Source organism: Heterocephalus glaber, unplaced genomic scaffold, assembly GCF_053883595.1.
Source record: "Heterocephalus glaber isolate CG9 unplaced genomic scaffold, H.glaber_assembly_v1.0 deba00001451, whole genome shotgun sequence".
Lineage (NCBI taxonomy): Eukaryota > Metazoa > Chordata > Mammalia > Rodentia > Bathyergidae > Heterocephalus > Heterocephalus glaber.
In genome coordinates, this window is record NW_028258301.1 from 6,744,324 (window position 1) to 6,757,248 (window position 12,925).

The window sequence follows — 12,925 nt, forward strand, 5'->3', positions numbered from 1 at the left end:
AACCTGGAAAAGGAAAGAAAATACAATTTTTATTAGATATGAAATTTAGCTTTTTAAGCAAGGGTGTCTTTTTAAGTTTTACTGAAGAATATTACTCACTGTAGAGAAGTACACATACCCAAGTATGTAACTCAATGAATTTTCACAAATTGAACATACCTATCTAACTAGCATCAAGATTAAAAGAGAGAAGATGTGAAATAGGAAGAAAAGGTCCAAAGGGGTAGACAGGGGTGGGAGGGGAAGGGGAAAGGAAAGAAGGCAAAGGAAAAATTAAGAGAAAAGAAAAAAATGGAAACAAAGTCTATGTAAATCGGGAAGGGTGGAGGAGGTAAAGGATTCACAGGTAATGGGGAAAAAATAAGAACCAAGATACATCATGTACAGGTACAAGCACCCAATGATAAATATAAATGAATTGTATACCTAAAATGTACCAATAAAAGAAATCAAGAAAAAAAATTAAAAGAGAGAGGGAGACATAATCAGGACCCCAGGAAAGATCCCTTACACTCTCTTCTAGTCACTACTCTTGAGCACCCCCAAATGATCTCCAGGCTTCTAATAGTAGAAATAACTGGACAAAGTGGGAAAAAAATTTATATGTATGGAATTATTCAGTATGAATTCAGTGTCTTGCTTCTTTCATTCAACTAAACTTATTCAGTAAACTGAATATACTCAGAAGTAATCAAAGGATGGAACTGGTGAAGTAAGTTAAGACAGAATCACACATAGTCCCCAAAAAAGAAAAGGGGCAAGAGAAGAAATTCCTTATAACTTCTTACAGTTTTCTAGTTTCCATTTCTAGTCTCTATGAGGTCCAACAAAACTCCAGGTTTTGTGGTTCAATGGGATAGCTTTGCACCTTTATAATAATCTCTTCCTTTCTTCTTAAATGAGGTCAACTGGGTTTGTATTATTTCTGCAAACAAGATTCTTAAGCAAAATAGGGAGTTACGCAGGAAAAGGCATCTAGGATGACTTCCAGGTTTCTGGCTTGTATGGTATGCTTAACAGCCAGGGAATACAGAAGAAAAAACAAATATGAACATAAAATACTGCTATGGCAATAGTAAATATTAGCATAACTACAAATTAAAGTGATTTTCCAACAACTATTAGAAGAACTATAAATGTTGAGCCCAAAAATAAATAAAAGCAAAGAAGACATGAATAGTTCTTACCTAAAAGAGTGATTCTTGAAGCATGGTCCCCAGACCAGCAGAACTGAACCTGTTATAAATGCAAATTCTTAGGCTCCACCCCAGATTTCCTAAATCAAAAATTCCAGGGGTGGGGACCAAAAAAAATCTCTTTTAACATCCCTTTAACCTAGCAGGCCCTCCAGGTGATTCTGAAGCAGGGTAAAATTTAAGAACCACAAGATTAAATCAACAACTCTCCATATGATGAAAACACACAAATGTTGATCAAGTGCGATGATTCTGACACAAATTTGAAATTGATAATAAAATATTCAATTGATAATAAAGTATTCAAAGTTTCCTTCCTAAATGAACTGAATGCCAAGTCCTACGGTCTGAATTTTATGTCTCTCTAAAATTCATACACTGAAACCCTAACTTCCAAGGTGACTGTATTAGAAGCTGGAGACTTTGAGAGGTGATTAGGTTATGAAGTACAGCCCACATCAATGGAATTAGTGCACTTATAAACAAGGCCCAAGAGATACCCCCATCCCTCCCACCATGTGAGGACACAGCAAGAAGAAGACACCATCTATAAACCAGAAAGTGGCCCTAATCAGACACCAAATTTGTTACCATCTTTGTTGTTATTGTTGTTGTTACTGGGGATCAAACTCAGGATCTTGCACTTACAAACCAGGCTCAGTGCCACTGCCCTAAATCCCCAGCCCTGTGACCTTCTAGATCACTACCTTCCAGTCTCCAGAACTATAAGAAATAAATTTCTATTGTTTATAAGGTACCCAGTTGATATTTTTATAGCAGCCCAAATACTTTATTATTTGTAGATAAATCCTACAATAAAACAAATCCATTTGTATTACAACAATCCTTCTTATGCAGGTCTTTTTAAATGGTGAAATTATATATCTACCATGTTAGGAATTACACATAACCTGTATTTATCTATGGTAACAATGCTATAGCAATCTTGTACCTAATACATACCATGTCTATTTTATGTTTAAAAAGAAAAGCCTGGGCCGAGGATTTAGCTCAGTGGTTCTACCGCCTGCCTCGCAAGCACAAGGACCAGAGTTTGATCCCCAATACCAAAAAGAAAAAAAGAAAAAGAAAAGCCTGGTGTGGTGCCCCATACCTGTAATCTTAGCACTCTAGGAGGCTAAGGCAGGAAGCTCACAAGTTTGAGCCTAACCCAAGCAACTTAGCAAAACCCTGTCTCAAATTTTAAAAGGACTAGGAATGTAGCTCAGTGTGAAAGTCCTGAGTTTAATCCCCAGTACTGAAAAAAAAGAAAAAAAGGTTAGAAACTGCTACCTACACAATCTCTACATATTCTTTCTAACTCAAGAGTCTATTTCTTTGTCTTTTAATTCAGACTACTAATTGTGGATGTTTTTCATATTGCCACAAGTTGTACTCAGACAAACAGATACACAAACACTACCTACCGCTTAGCTCAGAATCATATCCCTCCTCCAAATCTCAGAATTACCTTACCTACAAGGTAAGCATTGTGCTTATATATATGTTATGCTGTTGATCCAAGGATAAGAGTTCCAAGTAGGCAAAGGATTCACAGCTGAAAACGGGGCGTGTACGTATTAAAAACTTGTCTGTTAGGCTGAAAAATTGAGTTAACTCTCGCTAACAGTTATGGTTGTCAATGATTGTCAATCCAGTAGATAAAGAAACTTCTATACTCTGGGCCAGAACCCATCCTGCCAAGAGTCATACCCAATTATATTTACCAAAGTCCATGTTCTTAATACATATCATAAAGCCTTAATGTGATATCAATATGCAAAACAAATGAACTTCAACCCATTCTTCAAGGATCTCAGCACAACACATACACACATTAACTTTAAATGGATTATAAAACCTATAAATATAAAACTTCCAAAAGAAAATAATTGTTTTTAACTCTGAATTAGAAAAAGTTCTTAACACAATCCACAATTTTTAAAAGAACAACTTTATAAATTGGACATCACCAAATTTTAAAACTTCTCATGAAAAGCTGTTAGAAAAATGAAAACAGGCATGGTGGTACACACTTGTAATCCCAGCACTCAGGAGGCTGAAGCAGAAGGATCTCAGCAACTTCAAGGCCAGCCTGGGCTACATAGTAAGACCTTGGCTCAAAACAAAAGGGAAAAGAAAAAAAGAAAACAAACCAAAAACAAAGAAAAGCTAATTGCAAAGCAAATCTGATAATGGACTGGCACTGAGTATAAAGATCTTTCACAACTCAATAATAAGAAAACACACAAACCAATAAAAAGCACAAATGAAAGACTAAGAAAATTTCAACAAAGAAATATAGCAAATGAACACAGGAAACCATCCTCAACACTAGTCATTATTAAGGAAACAAACAAGAGGTAACATAAGCAAACTGGTAGAGTATGTAATCCCAAACTCTACCTGAAGGACTGGTGCAAAGTGCTCCTCTCATTACACTTAACTCAGAACCTCCTCAAACTGGAAAAGCAGCAGGTATTATCCAAAAACAATGAAACATGATCGAAACACCCAAAGCTACCTGGGACAAAAAATTACAACTGAGATACAAAACAGACTACCTAAGGTCAAGGACAGGGATGAGTTTCTTTGAGTAATTAGGGAAAAGCAAAAATGCCTGCATATTCTAGGTAATCTAGAAAGCCAGACACATTGTATGCTCAGGAAAGAACAGAAAAGGCTTTAAGACTTTCAGACTGCAAATCTGGCTCAGTATTGAAACATCCTCAGGACAAAGCAAATCTGCAAAGACTAACACAGACATGTATATTTCTTTACCTCCTAGTATTCAAGGAAATCTCTGCTAACACAACACAAGGAACAAGCTTCAGTAGCCAAACGTGAGAGCAAATATAGTATCTGTAAAAAAAAAAAATTTTAAGTTGGGGAAAATATAACACAAACAAACACAGCTTTCAACAAACAAAAAACTCAAGAAAACCCTGAGAAAGAGAGGCTGATTTCCAGGTACAGTACATTCTCATGAACAAAACTGGTCAACTGCATGCCATGCAGTTGAAGCTACTTGGGAGCCTGAGGCAGAAGGATTGTTTGAAGGCCAGCAAGGGGCAACATATCAAGACCATGTAATAAACATACACACACACACACACACACACACACACACACACGGAAATCATCCCCTCGGAAGTCCAGACATTAAACTTGGTAACAGACCTTAAACCAATTGTCATGAATACATTCAAAGAGCTAAAAGAAAATATCGGCAACAAACAGAAATAAACCAAGGAAACAATGTACAAACAAAGTAAGAATACCAACACAGGATTCAAGATGGTAGATCAGAGGCATCCAACATGCACCTGCTTCTCCAAAGACAGAATCAAAACAACTGGAGAGAAGCTACATATAAAGGTAGGTAACTACAAGACAACGGTGAAGCTGGACAGTAGACAGACTGAGACTTGGAGAAACTCAGAAGCTTTGGAACAGAAGGTTAAAAAAAAAAGTATCTGTGCTTCTCCATCACACACTGCTGACAAGATTGGAGGAGGAATCACAATGGGTGAACCTTACATATTCAGCTGTCTGTATCGCATCAGCCTAAACTACCAGAGGGCTACCATTCACTAGACCTAAAATAAAGCAGGTCCTTCAGTCTTCAACACAGTACACAGTGTAAAAAAACACTTAAAAAAAGAAACGAAGACAGGGAAACTACACAAAAAGCTTAATTGAAATTAAACAATATCCCAGAGCACATCATCAAATGCTGCTTATTAAGGTGGCCCTCAGAAAAAAATGGAAGAGAAATCTACCCAAAAAGATAGGCAAATCTCAACACAGAAACACAGAAAATATTAAAAAACAAAACCATGACACCTCCTAAAGTTCATAATTTCTAGTAACTGATTCCAAAATACTGAAGTAGAGGAAATGCTGAGAAAGAACTCAAAACAATGGTTATTAAAAAGCTCTAGGGGCCAGGGATTTAGCTCAATGGCACCTGAGAGAAATAAAATGAGCCGAAACACGAACACCCAAAGCAGGCTTTTATTAAGGGGCAGAGCTGCCTGGCTGTCTCCAACAACAGCGAGAACAGCAACCAGGGATTGGGTGGGTGAGGCTCACAAAGGCTGGGGGAGTGCACAGGAGGCAGATGATTGGCCACAACTGGGGGCGAGGTGGGAAAAAGCAGGTCTTTGTTCTCTCTGGAGTGACTCATTTCCTGCAGGTAGGGGCCATTTTACCTAGCAGAGAACTCTATCAGCACCACACCTGCCTCGAAAGTGCAAGGTCCTGAGTTCAATCTCCAGTACCAAAAAAAAAGTATAAAAAAGAAGAAAGAGAACATACAAGACCTTGGGATGGCCGGGGATTTCGCTCAGTGGTTTCACCGCTTGCTGCGCAAATTCAAGGACCAGAGTTCGATCCCCGGTACCAAAAAAACAAAAAAAACAAGAAAGAAAAGATCTTGGGACACTGTTAAAGTTACACAAATTAATATACATGGTATCACTGTGGAAATGAGAATGGAAATACCTCAAAGAACTAGGACTGGAAGTCCCATTTGACCCAGCTATTCCCCTGCTGGGTATATTCACCAAAGAATTAAAAGAATCATACCACAGTGATATATGTGCACCCATGTTCACAGCAGCACAATTTGTAATAGCTAAAACTTGGAAACAGCCCAAGTGCCCATCAACTGGAGACTGGATAAAGAAAATGTTTTTTTTATAAAATGGAGTACTACTCAGGCATAAAACATGAGAAATTAGAGACATTTATAGCTAAATGGATGCACATTGAGGTGATACTCTTAAGTGAAATAAACAGAAAACACCTGTATAAATACCGAATAGTTTCTCTGGTGTGAGAAACTGAAAGTGTAAATAAGGACTAAAATGTATAATAGATAATGTAAAATAAGAAGAAAAGGGGCAAAATGGAAGGGGAAGTGGGAGGGGTAGGGGAAAGGAAGGAAGGGAATGGAATTAATATGAGAAAATGGAAAAATGAAAACAACCGAGTTCGATCCCCGGTACCAAAAAAAAAAAAACAAAAACAAAAAGCAAAAAAAAGTTGGGCCGGGGATTTAGCTCAGTGGTTTCGCCACCTGCTGCGCAAGCGCAAGGATCCAAGTTCGATCCCCGGTACCAAACAAAATAAAACTTAAAGAAAAAAAAGAAAAATGGAAACGAAATCTTTGTAAATAGGGAGGAATGGAGGGGTTGAAGGGAGGGCTGGGCAACGGTGAAAAATAAGAACCAAGAGAGATTATGTAAAGGTTCAAATTTCCAATGATGAATGTCATTATATTGTATACCTAAAATGTACCAATGATTAGAATGAATAATCGATAATGCAAAATAGGAAGAAAAGGTCCAAAGGGGTAGGAGTAGTGGGAGGGGCAGGGGAAAGGAAAGAAGGGAAAGGAAAAATGATGGGAAATGGAAAAAATGGAAATAAAGTCTTTGTAAATAGGGAAGGGTAGAGGGGGTGAAGGGAGAGCTAGAAATGGGGAAAAAATAAGAACCAAGATGCATCATGTAAAGGTACAAGTTCCCAATGAGAAATGTAAATGTGTTGTATACCTAAAATGTACCAATAAAAGAATTTAAGTAATTTTTTAAAAATACACATGGTAGAAGAGCTACAGGTAGAAACCATAGAAAACCTATTTAGTGAAATAATAGAAAATTTTCCAAGTCTTGGGAAAAACACAAATACAGGAGACACATAAAACTCCAAATAGACATGACCAGAAAACAACCTCTCTATAAAATATTATAATTATTTCTAAAACATATTAAAATTAAACTTGAAAAGTAGAGAAAAAAAGAAACAATATTAAAAGCTACAAGTGAAAAAAATTAAAAGCTAAAAGTCACATTTTAAGGCAAAGCAATTAGCATGACAGCAGATTTCTCAGCAGAAAACTAATGGTCAGGAAGTCATGCTGTGATGTGTTTAAACTCCTGAAAGAAAACAACTGCCTACCTAGGATTTAGCTCAGTGGCACCACACCTGCCTCACAATCAAAAGGTCCTGAGTTCGATCCCCAGTACCCAAAAAAAGAAACAAAGAAAGAAAGAAAACAACAGCCAACCTAAATTTCTCTTTTTTTCTTTCCCCTTCCCTTGCCCTCCCTTCACCCCCTCCACTCTTCCCTATTTGCAAAGACCTTGTTTCCATTTTTTTCCTCTTCTCATATTTTTTCCTTTACCTTTTTTCCCTTCCCCTACCCCTACCAATTCCCCTGCTCTTTTAGACCTTTTCTTCCTGTTACACAATATCAGTTATACATTTTTTAAATTACAATATTAAGATCTAGGAGACATTACCACAGATTTTACAGAATTTAAAAGGATATAGACAGCATATTACAAAATCTTTTTTGAAATAAATTTGACAACTTCTAAGAAGTAACTTAGAAGACAAATTAATGAAACTAACTCTGGAGGAAATATAAAATTTGAATAGTGCCTATTAAAGAAAGTACATTCCTGGCTTGAAAACCTACCTATATGACAACAGCAGGCTCATGAACATTTTAACTGATAAATTATATCAAACAATTAAAGCAGAAAAAAGAAGGAACACTTCTCCCCTCATTTTAGGAACTCAATATTGTGCTAATCCTAAAATTGGATAAAGATAATAGAAGAAAAAAGTATGAATATAAATAGAAATTTGTTTAACAAAACAAATTATTAGAAGTCAGATCTGGCAGGATGTAGAAAGTGGTTTTGTTATAGGGATGGCAGTGTTGGTTCAGCATTGGAAGATCCACCCCCAAAAGTCATCATTTTAACGGGGGAAAGGAAAAAGCCACACGATCCTGTCACCAGTTGGAGAAAAAGCACCAGACCAAAACCCACAGCTGTTCATGGCAAAAGCCATCAGGAGACCAGAAGCAGAACAGAAACCTCCCAACAAATCAAAGACATGCACTCCATACTTCCAGCAAGAACGCCCCGTATGAACGGAGAAGACACAACGCCTTCTCAAGGTGGGGAACAAGGGCAGACATGCCCACTCTTCATCTGTCCATTAAACTTTGAAACCTAGTCCCCACCAAAATAGTCTGGCAATAAAATGACACAACTAGGATAGGATTGGCACGGCAGAAGCAAAATCTTTATATGTAGATGAAATGATCATCTACAGAGAAAATACTAAGAAATCTCTAGGAGCCCCCAGAACTTGTACTTGAATTTGGCAGGATAGGAAAACACAAGGTATATATATAAAAATTCAGGTCTGTGTATACTTGCTATAAATGAAGAGCTGGATATTGAAATTTAAAAGTTATATAGGAGTACAAAGGATCCAGAAAAGCCAAAAGCAAAAACAAAAAAAACAGTGTTGGAAGACGTTTAGCACCCAATTTTAAGACTTCTTCTAAAGCTACAGTCATCAAGGCAATGTTGGTGTAAGGAAAGACATATAGATCATTTGAATAAAATAGAGAATCTAGAAATAGAACCACACATATATGGTCCACTGAGTTTTGAAAGATTATTTAACATTAGCATTTTATAGAATACAAACTCAATTCAAGAGCTGAGGAAGAGATAGTGTCTTCAGCAAATGGCACTAGAACACCTGGTATCCATATATAAAAAATTAACCTCAACCCTTTTTTTCCATACATGAAAATAACTTGAAGGGATCTAAGAACCTAAATAAGAAAGCCTAAAAGTATAAAACTTTAAGAAGAAATTATAAGGGAAAATATTTATGAATTCAGGGTAGGCAAGAACTACCTAGGATACAAAAAACATGATGTATAAAAAAAAATTGATAAATGAGATTCCATCAAAATTTAGAACTTTAAATGACATCATTAAAATGAAAAGTAGTCCTTAAACAGACCATATTTACAATGCATATAAACCTATGAGCAGAATATATAAAGAATTCTTAGAGCTCATTAATAGACAACCCAATTAAAATGTAGACATAAGAAGATGATAGCCAGTATAGCACAAGGAATGGTGTGCAACTCTAGAATCAGAAAAATACCAATCAGTACAATAATAAGACTGAATTATACACTCATTAGGGAGATCAAGTCAAAAGTTTTAAAAGCCTTGTCATGACTTTTTCTTTTTGTTGGATTCTCCCCCTTTGCATTGAATTTGTCACGCCCAATGGATTCATTCTGCTGGGTTTCCTGGGGTTGTGATCCTCATTGTTTTTTCCTAGGGTATTGTCTAAAATTTTTTGGAGTGCCGGTTTGGTATTCATGAAGTTCCTGAGGTTCTCTTTATCATCAAAGTATCTTATTTCTCCATCAATCTTGAGAGATAGTTTTGCAGGGTACATCAATCTGGGTTGGAGGCTGTTTTCCTTTAGGGCTTGAAATACATCACTCCAGGCTCTTCTTGCCTTGAGGGTTTGCATTGAGAAGTCTGCTGTGATTCTGATAGGCTTTCCTCTGTATGTGATTTGTTTATTTTCTCTCACTGCTTGTAGAATTTTGTTCTTCTGTTGGATTTCTGGAATCCTAACTATTATATGCCTATGTGTAGATTTTTTTTGATTAAGGCTAGCTGGAGTCCTATATGCCTCACTTATCTGTATGTCAAGTTCTTTTCCCCTGCTTGGGAAGTTTTCTGCCATCACTTCTGTGAAGAGTTTTTTTATGTCATCTGCACTCTCTCCTCTTTCTTCATTGACTCCAATCAGTCTTATGTTATTCTTCTTTGCATCATCTAGCAGCTGCTGGATTGATTTCTTGTGTTCCCTTAAAATTTTAAAGCAATTTTTCTTTTCCTCCTCACTAATTTCAATCTTATCTTCTATATCTGAAATTCTGTCCTCACCTTGGTTCATTCTGCTGCCCAGACTTTCGATGGAGTTTTTAATCTCTTGGAAATCTGTTTGTATCTGTTTTATGGATTCCATTTGTTTCCTATGTTGGGATCCCATCATATTCCTCAGATCCTCTATTTTTTTATCTGTGTCCTCTCTAGATTTATTAATCATGTCTTGCACCATGAACAAAATCTTTGCTGTTATCTGAGTAATTATTTCTGATTTCATTTTTCCCAGATTCTCTTTTGTTGCCAGTTCAGAGAGTGCAGGTGATTGAGTATCAGAGTGTTCCATCTCGTTTCCCTTTGGGGTTGCTGTAGGTGATCCAGAAGTCTGTTTTTGAGGCTTGTTTATGTGTCTTCTAATTTCCACGGGGCGGGGGGGGCGTGCTTCTGGCACCCACGCAGCTCACCTTCTCTGCCCTAGGAGCCTGGGATGGCGGTGGGGGAGCTTCCTTCCGGGTTCTGGGACCGGCTGAGCTTCACTGCCCTAGGAGCCTGGGATGGAGGCGGGGAGCTTCCTTCCAACCTAAATTTCTATACCAAGCAATATTTTCCTTCAGAATTAGAGAAAAATCTCCTAAGATAAGTGTAAACTAAGGTAATTCATAACCACTAAACCAGCATTAAAGATGCTTAATGGAATCCTACACACAGCAAAGGAAAGAAAAAGCACAAGCATGCATGCACAGGAAACAATAAATCTCACTAGGAGAATAGATAAGGAAATTTAAAAATTTTAAATCAAATATTACAAATACACTAAACCATCAAACCTCTAAGATGAATGAGAGGAGGAAAGGACCACAGAATTTTCAAAATGACTATTAGGAAAAAAACAAGAAAGTGACAGGAACAAGTACATATGCTTCAATATTTTTTTTTATATGCTTCAATATTAACACTGAAAGTAAATGAATGATCTTACTTCTCCAATTAAAACACAAAAACTAGTTGCGTGAATAAAAAAAAAGACCCAAAAATACACTGCCTACAAGAAACTCAACTCACAGACTGAAAGAAGTGTGGATAATGATATTCCAAGCAAATAAAGTCCAAAAGCAAGCAGGAACAGATACACTTGCATTTGACAAAACAGACTTTAAGCCTAAATTATTTAGATGATATAAAAAAGTCACTATATATAAAGGAAACAATCCATCAAGAAGGCATAACAATTATAAATTTACATTAACAGGATGTCAGTGCACTGAACTTCATAAAACAAACGTAACAAACATAAAGGGAGAGATAAGCCTCAAAACATTAACAGTGGAGGACTTCAATACACCATTCTCACCAATGGACAGATAACCCACAACCAAAGAAATCAACAAAGAAATTTCAATTCAGGTGTCAGGCATGGTGGTGCACACCTGTAATCCCAGCACTGAGGCTGAGGCAGGAGGATCGCCATGAGTTCAAGGCCAACCTGGGCTACATAGTGAGTTCAAGGCCAGCCTGAACTACATAGTGAGACCCTTGTCCCCCCCCCCAAAAAAAATCAGTTCAACAACAGATCAGATGGATTTAACAGACATGTATAAAATATTCAATCCAATATGTGTAGAATACACATTCTTTACATTAACGTGGAACTTTCTCAAAAATAGGCCATATATTAAATAAGAGAAGTTTTAACACAGAACAAAAAACTGAAATAATTTCTAGTATTATATCAGGTCATAAGGGAATGAAACTAGAAATCAACAGCAAGAGAAACTACAGAAATTATACAAATATATGAAAATTGAACAATACAGTTTTGAATGAACAGGGTATCACTGAGGAAGTCAAGGAACAGGGATTTAAAATTTTCTAGAATCAAATGAAATATGAAAACACAACTATCAGAACCTGTGGGACATAGTGAAAACTGTTATAAAAGAGAGTTTATAGTTACTACGTTTTAAAAACAGAGATATAAAAAATTAATGATGCATTTTTTTCTTCTTCCTAGGGGGCTAGCCTCAAACTTGCCAAGTATCCTGGGCTGGCCTCAAATTCACAATCATCCTTGCTCAAGTGTACACCATTAAAAGTGTACACCATTATACCGGGTTAACAATGCATCTTAAGATTTTAGAAAAACAAGAGCAAACTTAACCTAAAATCAGAAGAATAAAGTGTCCATACCTTTTTTTTTTGGGGGGGGGGTACCGGGGATCGAACTCAGGTCCTTGTGCTTGCGAGGCAGGCAGCAGAACCACTGAGCTAAATCCCCAGCCCTAAAATCAGAAGAATAAAAGGAGTAATAAATACCAGGGAAGAAATAGAGACAAACTACAAAAGATGAGTGAAACAGAGTTGGTTCTTTGAAAAGATAAAACTGACAGGCTGGGGATTTAGCTCAGTGGTTTCAGCTGCGCAAATGCAAGGACCTGAGTTCAATCCCCGGCACCAAAAAAAATAAAAATAAAAAAAAAAAGATAAAACTGACAAACCCTTAACTAAACTAACTAAAAAAGAGGAGATCTAAATAAAATTAAGAATTAGCAAGGGTATTATTAAAATGGACATCGCTAAATTCCAAAGAATCATTAGCAAATATGTGGGAAAACTATGTACCAATAAACTGGAAAATCTAAAAGAAATGGGGGAAATTTCTGGACATATATTATAGACAGCTAAGTTAGGTAGAAATATTATAGGCAGCCATCAGAGCTAGTCCTTGAGGGAGTTAGTGCAGAAGATGAAACACATTACAACTGTCGCTGGACCACATCTGCTGAAGGCCAGGCCTCAAGATAAAGACGGAGGCCTGCATGACTCCCCAAGGGATAAACAATATAATATAATTAGTATTACCTGGTCCAATAAAGTCCAGATAGATATCAGTCACCCCAGTGGGTGATCAGGACCTCCTGATTCATCTCTTCCTAAAAAGATCCTTGTTCTTTCCATGTACACTTGCTACACATGACCTGCTTCCCCATTGGA

At 36.9% G+C, this 12,925-nt stretch overlaps 1 protein-coding gene across 5 annotated transcripts in view; it reads right to left on the bottom strand.

Annotated features, from left to right (window-relative positions):
• The window catches only part of Mast2 (microtubule associated serine/threonine kinase 2), a 260,674-nt gene that overhangs the window by 200,009 nt on the left and 47,740 nt on the right, over positions 1-12,925 (bottom strand). Inside the window, exon 1 of one of the 5 annotated variants that reach the window (XM_087214754.1) lies at positions 1,188-1,231. The exons of the other annotated variants lie outside the window; for them this stretch is intronic. The gene's annotated coding sequence lies outside the window, so the exon portion shown is untranslated. Of the gene's footprint in view, positions 1-1,187; positions 1,232-12,925 lie in introns of those variants that run through there. 5 annotated transcript variants of the gene reach the window in all.